Genomic DNA, 18,621 nt, shown 5'->3' with positions numbered 1-18,621 from the left:
ACCTTGAGAATGTCACAGATTTGGATGGAACATTTATTGAAGTTTGTTGCTGTCAAATGAAGGAGGATTCTTTGATCATCCCAATTGTATTTCGCACATAAGACCCGCCTCCATAGAGCATTCCTTTCCTTTCCGAACCTCCAGGCCCATTTGAGGAGAAGCATCTTATTTTTCCAACTCAAGAAACCCAACCCCCAACCCTCCAACGTTCGAGCTTTTACAAACTTGTTCCCACGCTATCCAAGAGAATTCGCGACCCCTCTCCGCTATACCCCATAGGAATGATCCCATTAATTTTTCCATATCTCTAACCACCCCCAAAGGGGCCAAGAATAGTGACATATGATAAATGGGGATCGCATTAATCACTGTCTTCAAAAGGACAAGACGACCACTAAGAGATAGAAACTTTGAGCCCCAAGATCCTAATCTGACCCGCATATACATCGAAAAATAAAATAAGGAAGGCAAAATTAAGAAGCTAACGCATAATCTCTCAATAAAAGAATTTGAGGCTCATGGTCCAAAACAACAATGTCCAACCGACAAGAATTATCAAAACCAACACCTGATTTAGCCAACCAGTCAGTAGCTTTATTGCACCTCTATTGGAATACATTGAATGGGGACCAACCAATCCCTCCTGAGAATGCCTTTGGTGTCCCCCAAAGTGTCTAAGAAACACTAAAAATTCGCTTCCTCCACTGCATCAATTAGGTCTTTATAGTTAGTCTCGCACACCACTTTTCGGCAGCGTTAGATCCAAGCCATGGAGAGGCCTTGCATGGAACAGCTCTAGAGCCTCAACGATGAAAGAATTACCCCCAAACTCATGGCCAACCAGCCCCACCACCTAAGAGCTAGGTTCATCACACAGCACACACCCAAAACCCATGCAGGGACTATTATCATCACTGTAGCTCCCATCCACATTGAGCATGACCTGGTTTTTCGGAGGAGGCCTCCACGTTGCAGCTCAAAACGGTACCACAAACATAAATTTATGTTTTATTATATCTAAAACTAATTGTATTCTTTTAATTCATAAATTCTTTTAATAAACTCGGGTAAATGGTCACTTTGGTCCTCAAAAGTGTCCACCGACTTCACATTCGTCCCTGAATGAATTTTATCCATCTCGCAGTCCCCCAAAGTGTCAAACGTCCGCCACTTTAATCCTTCCGTTAAACAAAGTATAACGGACATTAACAAATTCATTTTTTTTTATTTTTTTTACCTACGTGGAAATCATTTAAATTTAAAAAAATTAACTAAAAATTTGATTAAATAAAAAAACTCAATTAAAAATTAAAAACACAAAATCATAATCTCCTCTTCTCGTCTTCTTCTTCTTACTTCTTCTTTTTTCTTCATCTTCTTCATCAATTCTTCCATCACCATCAAACCCCATCACAACTTAATATTCTCCATGTTTACAAGGGACGCTAGTCCCAATTAACCATACAATCCCTTTGACCTTTAGAACCAAGCCTTTGATGTGATTTTGATGCACCATGGGATGCTGGCCCTCCACCAAATCCATGTCGCTCCATCCTACCTGGAAATAAAAGCTAATTTTAATTGGCTCTCAAGTAACTAAATAGACATAGATCTATAAACATGGTAGCATCCTTTAATTGCTTGCTTGATTCACATGGAAGGGTTCAACATGAAACAAAAATATCCACACGCAGCAACTTACAATGATCAGAGCAGGCGCGAAATCAACAACAACCATCACCACCACTGCCACACACTCCTCAAAACCCAAACTTTCAACAACACATTCCTCAAAACCCCAATTTCAACAACACATTCCTCAAAAACCCCAATTTTCGAGCATCCAGTTCTCAAAAGCTTTGAGAGGAAGTTCAGTTTTAGGTGAAGAAAAAGGTTTGATTGAAACTTCAAACCAAAAGAGGAAAAGATTGAAGCTTTTCAATTGGTTTGGAAATCTCTACTCAAATATGTGAGTTTGAAAATCTCATTAGGGTAGAAAGAAATGGGTTTCGGTAGGGGTGGGGGATGGACTTTGCAGTGGGGTATTGTGTTGTGATGGAAGGATATTGGTGAAGATGATGAAGAAGATGAAGAACAATGGTGATGGCTGGTGGTTAGGATTTTTTGTGTTTTATTTAATTAAACTTTTAGTAAATTTGTTATTTTAATTTGATTTAATAATTTTTCAGCTTTAAAAAAAGAAATAGGTAGCGTCTGTTAAGTTTTTTTAACGGAAGGACTAATATGAATGACGTTTGCCACATTCAATGACCGCGAGATGAATAAAATTCATTTAGGGACGAATGTGAAGTCGGTGGACACTTTCGAGTACCAAAGTGACCATTTACCCAATAAACTCACAAAAAATAACTAAGATTTTGAAATTTTCAGTCTATAAATAAAAATGAACATCTTGCACGGCTCACAATACTAGTAAATTGATATTTTTGATGTTAATAATTTTGCAATTTATATCAGATATTGTAAGGTGTTAGGATCTTTGCTACTAATTGATCCACTTCCGAATTAAAACTGTTTGATGTACACCAGTTTTCAAATCGTTTTAAGGGTTATAATTTCTCTAAATGAATTGGGAATCTAAAGAGTTAGAATTTAGGGATAGTGGAGGAACGTGATTGAGAATGAAGAAGAAAATCCACCGTCCAAGGTGCTCCCTCGTTGATTAGAGACTTTTCATTACTCAAGGATAAGTTCCACTATGGGGGTATTAATTTCCATGTTTAATTCTCATATCCAAGCATCCCAACGGTTTTCAGCCCACTCAATGTAGAAATTTCTTTATATATGTTGACAGAAAAGACATAGTTTTTCATACATGAGGACTGGGGTGAGGTCGAGTGAGTATTTCTTTTACCATGGCTGCAACAACAACCAATGAAGTTAGCCTGAGAATATTGGTGGATGAGAAGAAAAATAAAGTTTTGTTTGCAGAAGCAGGGAAGGACTTTGTGGATGTTCTGCTAAGTTTCTTAACCTTGCCGTTGGGCACGATTGCTAGGCTTGTTGGTAATGATGAATCAAATCTGAACAAGTTGGTGTAGGGAGCCTAAGCTCATTGTATGAAAGTGTGGCCAAACTCGACGAAAAGCAATTTTGGACTGCAACCTGTAAAGAAATGCTGCTTCGGCCAAGGAACTCAATGGAACGCTATTGCAAAAATCTAAAGCTCAACATCGATGATACAGAGAAGACGAAGTACTTCATATGTGAGAACTGGGGTTGCAGTCGAAATCCTAGTGGTGGCTTGTTGAGCACGTTTAAGAATCAAAGATGCAAGTGCGGGAATCTCATGAACAGAGAGATAAACCATCATAGTGGAACTGCATATAGTGTCATTGACGATAAAGGGTTCGTTCCAGAAATGGCCAGTTTTATTATTTCGGATGACCTTAGTGTGATGCCAGATAATGTTCAAACCTCTGTTTTCTTACCCATGAATCTGGGATATGAGAACTTTGATTCTCTCAAACTAGTAACCGTGAATATTACTCACAAGGAGGTAAGTTAGATCTCATGCACATTTTATTTCATCATGTTTTTAGTTTAATATTATCCAAATTTCTTCTTTTTCTAAATAGTGTTTTCTTTTGTAGATAGTGAACCTGCTTATGTGCTCCTTGTTGTCCACGACACCTTTAACTGATGCATTCTTGCTGAAGAAACAGTTCCTTGAGAATTTTCCACACACCAGTCTACCAGATTTTGAAAATGACCTTGAAGCTAATGTGGGCGAGCAGATGATGAAAGTAAAGGTTATGCTGAGAAAATCCAATAACACAGTACTGTTTGCTCTTGGTGAAGAGGATTTTGTGGACTTGATTTTTAGTTTTCTGACCTTTCCTTTTGGGGGAGTGGAGAACATGTTAAATGGGAAGTGTTGCTTAGGTAGCATAGATAATCTGTACAAGAGCGTGCTTGATTTGGATCCTAATAGATTTTTCAGGTACCCAGATCTAAAGGGTAAGCTCGTTAAATCTCAAATTGGCCACCAATTTCAACTCCACAACCAGGTTTTACCCATCGATGAAGTGCCTACTCCTAATTTCTCTTGTTGCAGTGAATACGACTTACGTAATTCTTATGGGCATCTAACTGCTTTAAAAAGTTATTCTAAAAATAAATCTATCCCTTTTGAGGTTAGTGCTCCCTTGAGCTATCTGGATCCAAGTTCATCGACTGATCAAACTCATAGTAGTTCCGGCCGAAGAGGATTCGTGAAGAGGCCAACGCAATACATGGTATTTGATGATTTGGTGATCACCCCATGTTCATCCTTCTCCGCCATTACCTTTCTCACCAAATTGGGAGTTCCTCCTTCTGATTTGGAGGAAAAAATTATCAGCATTGGAAAAAAAGAGGTAAAGAGTTTTATTGAAACTTGAATTTCTATTGTTTAAGCTCATTCCCTTAGACAAAAAATAATAATTGCTAAGCAATTAATATGGTGGTGGTGATGCAGGGTCTCAGACTTCTTAGAGCTTCTTTGACGTCATCATCTACTCTCACAAATGGTCTCGGTCCATTCCTTAAACCTGTGACCGTGAAGAAGGAGAAGTTGCCAAATTAAACTAGCTACAGTTCTATGTTATTTTGTTACAATCAGACAGTTTTGGAACATTGATCAGCTTATGTTTATATTTTGTGTAAACTTCTGGTGATGAATCGCATATACAATGTTAATTAAGTGGCATGCACCACATTTTTATGGATGATTTGGCTCCCTTGCCTCGATATATTATTTTAGCCATATTTTGTTTGATGTGCTCATTTCTCTTCTTGAATCTATAGTCCTCAAGTTAAGGATGACAACGGGTCGGATCGATTTCGGGTTTTCCTTTTCTTAAACCCAAACCCAAACTCTTCTACCCCAACTCATCGTGTTTCGAGTTTCCCTAAACTCATTGTAGTCTCATACCCACATCCTAACCTAACTTGACGCAAACTTTTTTGTAAAACAAAATGGAACTTATATTATTTTGTTGTGAAAAAACCGTTTTATATCTTTTTGCAAGAAAATATGGTATCTTATTTTTCAAGTATGAATGAATTGTTAACAAATCAAGTTGTTTACATGGTATATATACGAGTAGTTTTGTCGTTTCTTATATATTGTTCGGGTGCGAGTTTCACCAATACCAAACCCAAACTCAAACCCAATCATATCGAGTTTTACCCATCAAATTAGGTTGGGTTCGGGTGGGTGCCCTCATATTCCGATTATATTGCCTTACTTAATTAGCTCAAGTTGAGTTTATAACTCTTAGGCTAAAAAACAGTTTTGGCTCATAATGTTTTAAGTTTGTGCAAATTATGTCCCTACTCTATTTTTGTCGATGTTTCTACCCCTCATGTTTTCAAACAGTGCACCGTCTACCTCTCCGTCAGTCAGACGTTAAAAAACTAACGGAATGAGCTGATTTGGTTTTTTTTTTTTAATATTTTTTTGACCTGCCACGTGGAAATCACAAGTAAAATTGGAAAAAGGGGACATGAGAGATTCAAACTCAAGACCTGTAAGTAGCAAAACATGCATTTAAACAGTTCAGTTACATACATAATTGATATATACATCAAGCAAATTTAAATTATATCATTGCCTTGATCATCATCAACTTCATATACTCCTCTTCATCTCTCAAATTCACTCAGGAACCTCTCATGAGAAAGCCTGACTGACGGAGGGGTAGAGGGTGCACTGTTTGAAAACATAAGGGGTAGAAACGTCGATAAAAATAGAGTAGGGGAAGAATTTGCACAAACTTGAAACATCAGGGGCAAAAAATGATTTTTAGCCTAGCCTAACTCTTAACATGGTACTTCAATTTTAGTGTAGATATATCATGCCATTTATATATATATTAACAATCTTGGACTTTTATGGATTAACATTAGAATGTGCAATCCTTGAAGTATTTTGAAATTAATATAAATTATAGTGTTTAATTAACAATTTGATGAATATGTTTATTGGGCTTTTATGATAAGTTATATACTTATCTCCCCATTAAACAGTTAACTTAGACACGCTACATATTTATCAGAAACCAGAGTAGTTTTCTCACTCGTATCATAATTTTTCTCTTGTATATATTACCAATGCATCATATTTTCCCCTTGATGAAGCCTTTTATATATTACAAAAGCATTATATTTTTCCCTTGATGAAGCCTTTTACCAAGGTACAGGGTTAGGAAGGTCGTTCAGAACTTCTGAAACAATAGTCCCCTAACTAGATCTGATTGTCACCTAGGGGGCAGCCAAGCTAATGGTGAAGTACGAGCTTGATGAAGCCTTGTAGAGCTGGTGCATTGTTGTATTTGAGTGAGCTCAAGTGTAATGGATCCAATTTTTATCTCAACCATTTGGTGTTCTTCATCTTCACCAACCTTCATATACTCAAATTTAATAAACCCCATAATAATAGAAGTTCAGCCCAACAACAAATTTAACCTTAAACCCATAAATTGAATGAATCCCAGAAATTCATCCCAAAGTGAAAGAAAGGCCATTATTATTTCTTCTTCTTCTTGTTCTTCCTACTCATTGCTTTGAAGGATAAGTTTGGAAGACTCTTTTGCCTTTCTACTCAGCAGCATCACACATTAACACTCTGTTTGGCAGAGAAGAGAGAGATAGAGAAGAGAGAGTAGAGAAGAGAGAAGATGAGTAGAGAAAAATAAGTGAGAAATAGAGTAGATTTTATAGGTTGTTTGATATGAGAGAAATAGAGAAGAGAGAGTTGTGTGAGTTCTCTCTCCCTTGGTTTGGTTGGATAGATAATGGAAAGAGAGAGAGAGTTACTTTTATGCTAAAAATACATTTTTGCCCACACTCTGCAACATCATATGCTCAACGAGTATTTCTTGCCAGCTTCAGATAGACGACCTGGATGTGGTAGACCGCCACAAATGCCTTTTCTAGCTGGCATAATGCTCCAAGAACTGCATGTGCCACACTACCACCGCATGAAAAAATCACAATCCCCACTGTGTAACCCAAAGTTCTTCAGGCATTAGGTGAAAAGAATGAAATTAAACTGACTTAAAAGCAGAAAGATAGAGACTTTAGCATGAGAGGAAAAAACGGAAGAGAAGAAATTCCAATTAATGTTTCTTATCTAAAAAAAAACGACAAAAGCATCTCACTTACACAAAATCTCTTGATCAAGAACAAACATAAATCAAATCCTTTAATTTCCATTTACATAATTTCTACCCTGTCAAAAATAAAAAGATTTCACCCACAAAATTGAAACTTCGCTGCAGCACAACGTCCATGGATTCAACTCCTACAACAAATTAATACAAAACAATTGCAGAATGCGTTGTCACTTTGGTTGGTTGGAGGATGGGTGCGTGGGACGAAGCCAGAACTGGGAAGAATGATCGAACGAAGAAGAACTCTGTGAGATGAGGGCAGAAAGGGGAAAATGATAAAAGGGCTTGCTTTCTCTCCGGATCTCTTCGCAAAAGGAAGAGACTGCTAAAAGTGATGGGGCCCACAGGAATTCCCTCTCTCTTTCCACCTCTCACACCCAACCAAACGAGGGTGATTTGGTTTTCTCTACCCTATCTCTCTCTATGCCATTTCTCTCTACTCTAACTCTCTCATACCAAACAGAGTGTAAGTTAGATGGGAGCTTGGGTTTATGGCACTTGGTTTTGGGATTTAAAGTGGAGAAGGAATTTACTGGATAGAGAGAACAGTATGGTCACTGAACTTCTGAACTCCATTGCTTTTATTTCTCTAGCTGAAGGTGTTTTAGATGATTTGACTTGGACAAAAGAGGAAAGGGGCTATTTTTCTGTCAAATCTGCCTATCTAGTGTTACAGGGGGAGGTATCAAAACCTGATAACCATTGCTTTCAAAAACTTTGGGCTGTAAAGGCACCCTCCAACGTGCTTGCTTTGGCATGGAAAATGTTATTGGACCGAATCCAATCAAAGGTAAACCTCAGTAGAAGAGGTATTCTTTTAAATCCGCCCCAAATGCTTTGTCCCTTCTGTGATCAATTTGAGGAAACAACTATGCATCTCTTATTTAATTGCATCCATTCTTGGAGAGTGTGGCAGCAAGTGCTTCTATGGCTGGGTACTTATACAACTTTGCCAGGGGAAAGGAAGATGCATTTTATGTCTTTTCAGGAAAGTAGTAGCGCAAGAGACAGGAAAAGGGGAATGAGCATCCTTTGGCTCTCGACTGTGTGGTTTATATGGAACCTCAGGAACAGAATCACCTTCCAAAATGAAACTGTTGATTTCTCCTTGGCTCTTGATACCATCCAATTTAAATCTTGGTTATGGCTTAAGGGCAAAGTAAAAGGTTTCTGTTTTTCTCCTTATGAATGAGATTCAAATCCATTAATCTGTCTAGGGAGTCTCTAAGGTTACTAGTTGGTTGTGGTGTTATCTGCGTGCAGAATACTTTTTGTCTTGAAGGCTTGGATCTGTTATTAAATCTGGGCTTCTCTCTTGCGGCATGTTTAGTTCAGATTTCTCTTCCTTGTTTGATCCTGTATCTTTTCTTATTCTTTTCCCTGTACAAGGGTTGGGTACCCCTTTTATTTATGGCAAATTCTGTGGTGCATGTGTGGTGCCTCCAAGCCTAACAGCGAATAAGAAACTGCCATGTGTATTAGTTTTTCCAGATATTCCTTTTTCCTTCAAATTTCATATTTTTTTTTTGAAAATAAAAAATTAGTTATTATTTTAAATGGAGGGGGTTTTTAGCAATTGTTTGAAAGTTACATCTGATTTTTAACCATGAGTGAGAATTTTTACCATCAAAATGCTTATTCATATTCTGAGTTCATCTTATTGCTCTTCATCTTCACCCTCAACCCTAACTAATAAGAACTTCTTCACCTTCCACACTCCATATTCGATTCTTCATCAGATTTGATTCCATGTTACCGAACAAGGAGGAACCTTGAAATGCACAATTCGTCGTCTTCCAATCTTTATATTTCGCAGAGGAGGGAACCATTTTCGTAGCAAGGTGCGTTTGCTCTGTATCTGTTGTATTATTAGGTTTGGGTTTAGGGTTTTTTTAGTGTATTCGAATTGGTGCTTCACTGTTGTCGTTCGTTTTCAAATTTGGATCTATATATCGTGTGTTTCTGAATCTGGGTTGAGGATTTTATAATCTGAATCAATTTTTGTTCGTTTGAGTTATTTTTTTCAAATATGAATATGGGGTTCACGGTGGTGGAGGATGGGGCGAATGTTGGGCACCCCACCGTCATCTGAACATTACTCTTCGAGGCTCTTCTTATAATTTCCTTTTTTTGTGTTTCTTTTTTATCCCAATTAGCTTCCAATTTTGAAGAAACCTTGCTCAGGTAAAGTTTGCAGCTTTGGCATTTTCTATACACATCTCGAAGTAGGTAGGAAACATAAACTGAAGGTTGTGTTACAGATGCATTTTGCTTTGACAGGTTTAGCAGTCTCAAAACTCAGTATTTTTCCTTTTTTCTGGTTAGTGAGTTTCAGTTGAATTATATTGTTTTTTTGCTCGTGTTGAATTGAATATCAGATCTTGTTTATTTGAAAGCTGCCGTCAAGTCCTTATCCCCTTTTATTTGATATGCTTCCTAATCTCCTTGCTTAAATAATTTAGATATTTGATGGGTTATCCCACTCTTGTGTTGCTGCCATTACCTTTTTAAATAAGATAGAAATGTAAGATTTGAGGATCGAAGGCCTTATCATTGGTTTGATGTATACATGAATTTGGTTATGGATGATGTTGAAGAAGTAAACGTCAAGAAAAATAGCAGAAGGACATTAGGGAGGATCCTTCTCAAAGGAGACAACATAACTTTGATGATGAACATGGGGAAGTGATGATAAACACATTTGGACAGTGAAAATATCCAACAAGAATGCAGATTTTTCTTCCCTGTTTCAGTTTAATCATTATTTATGCTATTAACATGTTGAACATGCTGTGGTAGAAATATCATCATGTATGAACAATGTGAAATTTTTATCCCATTAGATAAGTACTTAGTTGAGCTGCTTAAGATATTGGTTTGTTGATCCACTTGACTATATGCCTTCATTATGCCTGTGTGAATATCCAGATTCCAGTATGGAGGCTAATTGTATTATGATTGGCAAAGTATAACACCAATGTTACAAGCTTCCCCAATTTATTTAAAAAAAAACGTATATTGTCCACTTAATCAAATTTGCTTGGAGTATAATTTGTTTATTGGAACTTGCAAGTTGTTAATTTATTCACTGAAAGCATTTTTCTTGTTTTGACTTCAATTTTTTTGTTATGGATCTTGAGTGGTTGGAAAATACTGAATCAGATTGGCCCTTTTCAGGTTTTTGATGGCAAAGCCAAGTTCAGCTGATAGTAGGACTAGAAGCTCTGTGCAGATCTTTATAGTAGTTGGTTTATGTTGTTTCTTCTATATATTGGGTACATGGCAGAGAAGTGGTTTTGGAAAGGGAGATAGTGTAGCCTTGGAGATTACCAAGAAAGTGCAGGCTGTAATATAAATCCGAATTGAAGTTTTGACTCTCACCATGCTGGTGAAGTTAGCAAAATTGATGAGGTTGATTCAAAACCTAAGGTATTTGAACCTTGCACTGCCCGTTATACTGATTACACTCCCGGCCCAGATCAACGGTGTGGCATGAACTTTCCTAGAGGAAACATGGTTTACCGAGAGAGGTAGTGTCCCCATGAGGAAGAGAAGTTACACTGTTTAATCCCAGCACCCGAAGGGTATGTGACTCCATTTCCATGGCTTAAGAGTCGTGATTATGTTCTGTATGCGAACACGCCCAACAAGAGTCTTACAGTTGAGAAAGCTATTCAGAACTGGATCCAATATGAGAGAAATGAGTTTAGATTCCCCGGTACTTATGGTTTGAAATATGTTTTTTTGGTCTTGCAATTTAATTCTTCCATTGCAGTGTTAGTTTGGATATGTTCAGAGTGGATAGTCTTTGCTTTTTATTGATCAATTTCAATTGATTATGTTGCTGAGTTATTTGCATCTGTTTTGTGTAGAAAATCAGTTTTGTGTATTTGTGGCGGTTTTAAACCCCCACTTTCATCCGTTGCAACCGCCAAAAATTGCAAATATGATTTAAACAGAAACTTGTGGAGTTTGGTGATGGCACTTAATATTAAAAAAGTTAGCCAGGAAGGATCGAACCAGGGACCCCTAAGACACATACAATTCTAACAACCACTAAGCTAGCAACAATTTTAATAATTAATTGTCAACAAATAGAATTAATTGGGTTCATGACTAACTAGGACTCATGTTGGGCCACCACTCTTCCTTATGAGGCCCAATAAGGTCCAATAAGGTATGCTTCGACTTTCTCATCACCGAGACTCATGTTGGGCCACCACTCTTTTATATGAGGCTCAATATGATCTTCCTTTGACTTCCACATCACCGAGACTCATGTTGGGCCGCCACTCTTCCTTATGAGGCCCAATAAGGTGTTTCTTAGACTTTCTCATCACCGGGACTCATGTTGGACCACCACGCTTCCTTATGAAGCCCAATAAGGTGTTTCTTTGACTTTCTCAACACCGTGACTCATGTTGGACCACTCTTCCTTATGAGGCTCAATATGGTCTTCCTTTGACTTCCCCATCACCGAGACTCATGTTGGGCCACTACTCTTCCTTATGAGGCCCAATAAGGTCTTTCTTCGACTTTTCCAACACTGTGACTCATGTTGGGCCACTCTTCCTTATGAGGTCCAATATAGTTTTCCTTTGACTTCCCCATCAATGGGACTCATGTTGGCACCTCACTCTTCCTTATGAGGCCCAATAAGGTCCAATAAGGTCTTTCTTCGACTTTTCCAACATCGTGACTCATGTTGGGTCACTCTTCCTTATGAGGCCCAATATGGTCTTCCTTTGACTTCCCCATCACCGGGACTCATGTTGGGCCACCACTCTTTCTTATGAGGCCCAATATGATATTCCTTTGACTTCCACATCACCGGGACTCATGTTGGGCCACCACTCTTTCTTATGAGGCTCAATATGATCTTCCTTTGACTTCCACATCACCGAGACTCATGTTGGGCCGCCACTCTTCCTTATGAGGCCCAATAAGGTGTTTCTTAGACTTTCTCATCACCGGGACTCATGTTGGACCACCACGCTTCCTTATGAAGCCCAATAAGGTGTTTCTTTGACTTTCTCAACACCGTGACTCATGTTGGACCACTCTTCCTTATGAGGCTCAATATGGTCTTCCTTTGACTTCCCCATCACCGAGACTCATGTTGGGCCACTACTCTTCCTTATGAGGCCCAATAAGGTCTTTCTTCGACTTTTCCAACACTGTGACTCATGTTGGGCCACTCTTCCTTATGAGGTCCAATATAGTTTTCCTTTGACTTCCCCATCAATGGGACTCATGTTGGCACCTCACTCTTCCTTATGAGGCCCAATAAGGTCCAATAAGGTCTTTCTTCTACTTTCCCATCATCGGGACTCATGTTGGGTCACTCTTCCTTATGAGGCCCAATATGGTCTTTCTTCGACTACCCCATCATCGAGACTCATGTTGGGCCACCACTCTCTTCCTTATGAGGCCCAATAAAGTCCAATAAGGTTTTTATTCGACTTTCCCATCATCGAGACTCATATTTTTACCATTTTTTAATTATTTATAACGTCAACATTATTTTTCAATAATTAGTGGAAATTATTATTTTTTATCATTCACAGGTTAAGGGATACAATAATGGTCTCTCTCGACAAATGATTTTCAGAGAGTTTGATCTTATAATCTCACAGTTACAAGAATCTAGCTTGCTTACCACTAGATTAACACTATATTAGTAATTGCAAAATATTTGGCTTACTCATGTTTAAACTTAAATTATTTCATCATAAAATCTAAATAAAAATTAAACATTATAAGTTTAATACACAAATGTATAAATATTATATTCTATATATAATATAAGTTTAAAAAAAATATTCTATAAATAATATGTTAGTAATGCGTATAATAATATACATGAATAAAATTAACTAAATTATTTATTTGCCTTTTGTAGGAAAAAGTTTTTATTTGAAATTATTTTGGCAAAATTATGATTCAACATTGGCGGTTAGGGTTCAGTTTCTAGCGTCCTGCAACCGCCACTAATTGCGCAAAAATAGTTTTACAATTTTGAGCCACACTAACCGCCACAATTGTTTAATCAGTGCACAAGCAACAAAACTATCTCCACCCACTCCTTTCTTCAAAGCACACGAATGAATTTTCCTCCCACCTGAATTTGTCTACCATCATTAAACTCTTCCCACACATACGAAAACATCCCAAAAGCTCCAAAGCAATTCCCAGAGTCCCACAAGTTCACCCATCACAGTCATCCATCCCAAAAGCTCCAAAGCAATTCCCAGAGTCCCACAAGTTCACCATCACAATCATCCAGGAAACCACATCTTTCAGGAATATCATCAAACAACTTGTGTGCATCAAGCATGAGACCACATCTGACATATATAAGTAAAATCCTGTTCCTCATACACAGACTTGTTTCAAAATTTGTTACTAAACATGACAATTTATCTGAAACTAAATATGTGTATCAAGGAAAATCAAAATTGCAAACCATGGGTTCACTGAAAACATAACAATATAGCACATGCTCTCCAAATTTAGTCCATCCATATTTTTTTGGAAGGCCAAAGAATGCATTGAATAAGAAGTAAAAGGGCTACTTCAACCCAATACAAAAGGGAGAACAAAGAAAAGAAGAATAAATAGTCTCAAAATAAAATAATACAAGAAAGAAGGGAAACAAACTAGCAGACTTGGCTGCTCCTATGCAGAGAATAATAAAAAATTACAAAGAGAATTAAACCAAAGAGATCTCCTGATATGACCCTGCACTTGAGCCCCCCCCCCCCCCCAACCACCTTGGATTTGCTATAATCACGCACTTGTAGAACCTGAAGTGAAGAAAATCCCTGATCACACTTCCTTCAAAACAATCTGTAAACAATCAAGTCTTAATGCTCCAGCCTCAAGAAAAAGGAACAGAGAAGCACCAGCAAAATAAAGGCCAAAGCAAGATTGTGAAAAGGAAAAACTAGTAGCCTTCTTCTATTATAGTCCATCCATATGATGTGCATGCAAATTTAATCCAAGTGATGTCATTTGAAACAAAACCTTAAAAAAGAAGCCTCCTGCAACATATTAGTGACAGTAAAAACTTGTGCAAGTCTAGGCTTCATTTTCAGCCAAAAGAAGATAGAAGAAACAAGACTTTGAGAAATCTTGACTAGAAAAAGTTCATTTGCAGAAAAGATAAAAACCAACATTATGAATTAAACCACCAACACATCCTGGGCCCAAAGAGGATTCAGAGAGCTAAATAAACTATTTAGTTCAAAATATTGTACAAGTCAAGCTAAACATAAGCACTGAATTAAACTAAGAATTATATCTCTAGGCACAACACTTGCCAATCATGAGAAAAATCCACAAAGCTTCATTTTATTCTATACTTAGGGTGCATCCATCCAATGGAATTATTTAAATTATGCACAGATTAAATAGAGCAATGAGTGATGGGTTACTCCCACATACAAGCTAATTCACAGAAAAGGAGCTAAATTATCAACCATGATATTTGTAGCAACATATGCTTCCTATCCTAAGCATAAGAACAAGATTTGAACGGAAAGATGCAAGTTTTAGCTAAATGGAACTTAATTGTCAACTAGAGTATAGCTGAAAAACACAACTAACCAAAGACAGCATAAACTCAACACATATTCATCACAAGCAACAAACAATAATTAGAAAAAAAGAGAGGAAAAAGACTGCATTTTAAGACTGCCAAACCTGTCAAAGCAAAATGAACAGAACCAGTATGGCCACAAAAACCCACCCAATGACCGGTGAAAACTTTGACACAGAACAAGGTTTGTTCGAAATTGGAAGGTGATTTGAATCCAAACAAACCCCACAGGTCAAGAGCAATGGGGTGCTCAACGGTGCCGCATCCTCCACCATCCGTGAACCACCAACCCCAGGCGAGACAAATCCCAATCCCAAGCGAACAGAGGCAAACAACCACTTTATCTTTCCAATCCGCGAGCTCACCGTCGTCCAAATCACCAGCATGGAGCTCTATTTTTCCAACTCCACTACCACCGCAAGATCCACTACGAGACGGTTCTTCGCCGGCCTTGCAGGAGGCCGCAACTTGTCGTCATCGGAATCTGACGGCGGAAGAGAGAGAGAGAATATGGGATGCGAGAACGAGAGCGAGATGGTTAGATCTAAAGATTGTTGGTCGGCAAACAGTGGATCTCGTTCTTCACGACGCAGGAAACGACAATGATATTCACGAGGGATGGGCTGGCGGTGGCTGACCTCTCCATGGCTCTCTCTCAAGAAGAAGAAGAACTCAGGGGAACGACACTTGAATTACTAGGATAAATCTCACTTTTACTAAGGTAACTAATAAAGTAAGGGATCATTTAGCAAATAATAAAACTTTTAATTTAAAAAACAAAAATATTAGGAAAACATTATCACGAAAATAGAAAAGCCACCTAATTTAAAACGTGGTTCTATCCTACTGGTCCAACTAGGTGGAGGCACCACACCTGCAACTGGGAGGAGGCACCACAGAAGGGACCATATTCATACAAATTTTGCTAATAAAAAAAAAAGTGATTGTTGTTGTACCTTGAGTCAATTCAAGGCGTGGTACCCCAAATGAGTTAAACTAGTTGTAAAAACTTATATACTCGTTAAAAAGTTTGATTTGATTATATCATAGTAATGTAGTATTCCATTGACAAAGATGTGAAATTCGTTTGTTATGATTTTTAACCTTTATTCTTCCGTCAAATATGGTATCGCCATCATCATCGTTCGTCTTCACTAAATAAAAAATGAATTATGTGAAATAGAGTTAATTGAAAAGTAAAATAAAATTTGAAAATCTAAAATTTACATTGAACAACATAGTAATAATCTATTAAATAACTTAATGTGAGTATCACACCCAAAAAAATATTATGGGTACCCCAGAATTTGCCAAAAAAAAAAAATTCTTTTTATTATAATTTATTTTCCTTCATGCGCCACTCTTCACGCCACCACCACCTCCTCTCCACGCCACCATCATTTTCTCACTCAAATTTCTTCATCTTCCAAGATAAACACAAGCTCGATTGAGTTCACGGCGGCAAAGAAGTGACAACCCGGATTAGATCTAAGTTGAGCCCCCTTCTACCTCTGTCATGATTCAAGCGTCAATCCACCCTCAGACCAGATAAATCCTTAAGCGTCGATCAACTCTTTGGCGCACCCCTTTCTCTACGTCGCGGCCCGAAACCACCACACCACTTTGTCGCGCCATCATCCCTTCTATCTTTTGCTTCAAATCACCAAGTTCACACCTTTTACTCAACAATAAATGGTGCTGAGATTTTTGGATTTTTGGATTGTGCAGTTTTTTGTCATTTCAGACCCCAAGTTCCCTCGTTTGTTGGTGCAATTTTTGGTATCAAGCTTCTCAATCTCTCTTTCTTGATCTCTATTTCTCTATGTCTGGGTTAGTGGGGAAGGATGAGGGGCTTGTGGCGCATCTTCATGAGCGTGCAGACTCCTTCGACAGTGGTGAGGAGGTGTTATAATTGGGGTTAATGTCTTCATCCTCGGTTGAGGAGGAAGTAGAAGCAACGAGTGTAAGTCCAAAAAATTTATTGATACCTTATTTTAATTATCATTGGATGTTATCATTATCATAATGTTAATGTGTTAGAAATCCTTTGAATTTTGAGTATAATATAGATATAGTTATTTTGAAACAGAGTCTCTTAGTGATGAGAAACGTAAGAGTAAAGTTACGTTCACACCTCTTAAATGAGGTGGAAAGAGGTGGAAGATGAGAGAGATAGGAAGAAAAGAAAAAGTAAGAGAGAGAAAGTATAAAATATGATAGATAATAAGATGAGAGAGATAGAAATAAAAATAGGTGGAAATGAAGTGTATACAAAAGGAGGTGTGTATATATCATTACCCGAAACATAACTCGGAAATATCTCTCTCTACCCCTCATCATAACAATGTAAAACATTTTTTCTTGGCAAAGACAATTCTTTACTTATCCTTTCTTTCTTCAATGCTAGCTCAAGGTTATTTGGGGCCTCTCTAGTAATGACTCTTTTTCATCCAAATATGTGTATGAAGCTAGGTCGAGGGCTTCGTTGGTGAGTCCAGTTCTCCCGTGGCAATGCATATAGCGGTGGGACGGTCCTTTTAAGACTTACAACTTCTTGTGGCGCGTGTTCTAAACAATAAGGTGGGGGATTGTGGGTGAACTTTCATCGACGACGAACAGGTCAGACTGAAGATTCGTTATGTCCCTTGTGTAGCGAGGATGACGAGGCGATTCAACATCTTAATTTTCAGAGGCGGTAGGTGCGTGTGTCCCCTTTGGGTGCAACTGGTGGTTAGCCATCTTCAACCGGGGTTCTTCGCTACAAAATCTTCGTTCGGTTGGTGGAGAGTATTGATGGTGATTGAAGGGGTTATTTTGGTGGTGGAAAAGCTCAAAATTTCGGCCTCCTAAACTGGGTTGTTTTGGTTATGCGAGCGAACTTTTTTTTTTCAATGGAAGGCTATGCTCACTTCCGGGAAGCCCTCAGAGTCAGCCTTTGCAGGGTCGTCGCAGCTACCACCAGGTTTAGTTAGGATGGTCTCCTCCACCCCCTTATTAGGTTAAGTGCAACACCAATGAAAGGACCTTCTCTTTTTGCAGTGTGTGGAGGAGTTTGTCGGGACACCAATGGGCTGGCTTTTTAGCTTTAGTCGCAACTTAGGGAAGTCTAATGTGCTTTAGGAAGAGCTTTGGTCAATTTTCACGATTCTTCCGCTCACGTGGGATAAAGGATTTTCCAAGATCATGGTGGGGAGTTACTCGATTGTGGTGGTTCAACTGATAAATGAGGGTCGTGTCATCCTCCATAACAAGATTAGAGCTTTGGACGGAGAGAGCTTAGTTGTTTCATTGTGTTCTAATTTATTGGGAAACAAACTAGATGGTAGATTGTTTTGCTACCATGGCGCATAAGTTGGGCCTCGCATAGTTTTCTTTATTTTTTTTTGGTTTAGTCCCTCCATTTAAATAAACAATAATGAATATATTAACAAACTTGTTTTATCAGAAGATGCGTTAATTGTTTTGGGAAAAATAATTAAACATAAAATATACTAATTATTCAAAGCCTTGGTAATCTAGGGCTTTAATGTATGTCGTTTTCAAAAAAAATTTCAATTTTTAAAAACTGAAATATGTTTTATACGACCTGTTTTTAAAAACTATTATTGAAAACAGTTCCCATTAAAAAACCTAAATAGCTAAAAGATGTTTTCAGTTTCAGTTTTTAGTTTTAGATATCAGTTTTCTAAATGTTGGAAAACATGTAATTCAAATTGTTTTCTTTTTCTGAAATTTTTGCTTTTAGATATCAGTTTTCAAAATGTTGGAAAACATGTTATTCAAACTATTTTATTCTTCTGAAAACTATTTTTAAAAATTATTCTCCAAACTGTTACTGAAAAC

At 37.8% G+C, this 18,621-nt stretch overlaps 2 pseudogenes; both read left to right on the top strand.

Moving 5' to 3' along the window:
• The first annotated feature begins 2,876 nt into the window (after positions 1–2,876).
• On the top strand, positions 2,877–4,588 carry LOC130719177 (uncharacterized; annotated as a pseudogene).
• A 4,438-nt stretch (positions 4,589–9,026) lies between these two features.
• Positions 9,027–11,046, top strand: LOC130729215 (probable methyltransferase PMT2; annotated as a pseudogene).
• The last annotated feature ends 7,575 nt before the right edge of the window (positions 11,047–18,621 follow it).

The sequence above is a fragment of the Lotus japonicus genome, chromosome 1 (assembly GCF_012489685.1).
Source record: "Lotus japonicus ecotype B-129 chromosome 1, LjGifu_v1.2".
NCBI lineage: Eukaryota > Viridiplantae > Streptophyta > Magnoliopsida > Fabales > Fabaceae > Lotus > Lotus japonicus.
This window is presented reverse-complemented; position numbering and strand designations above follow the sequence as displayed.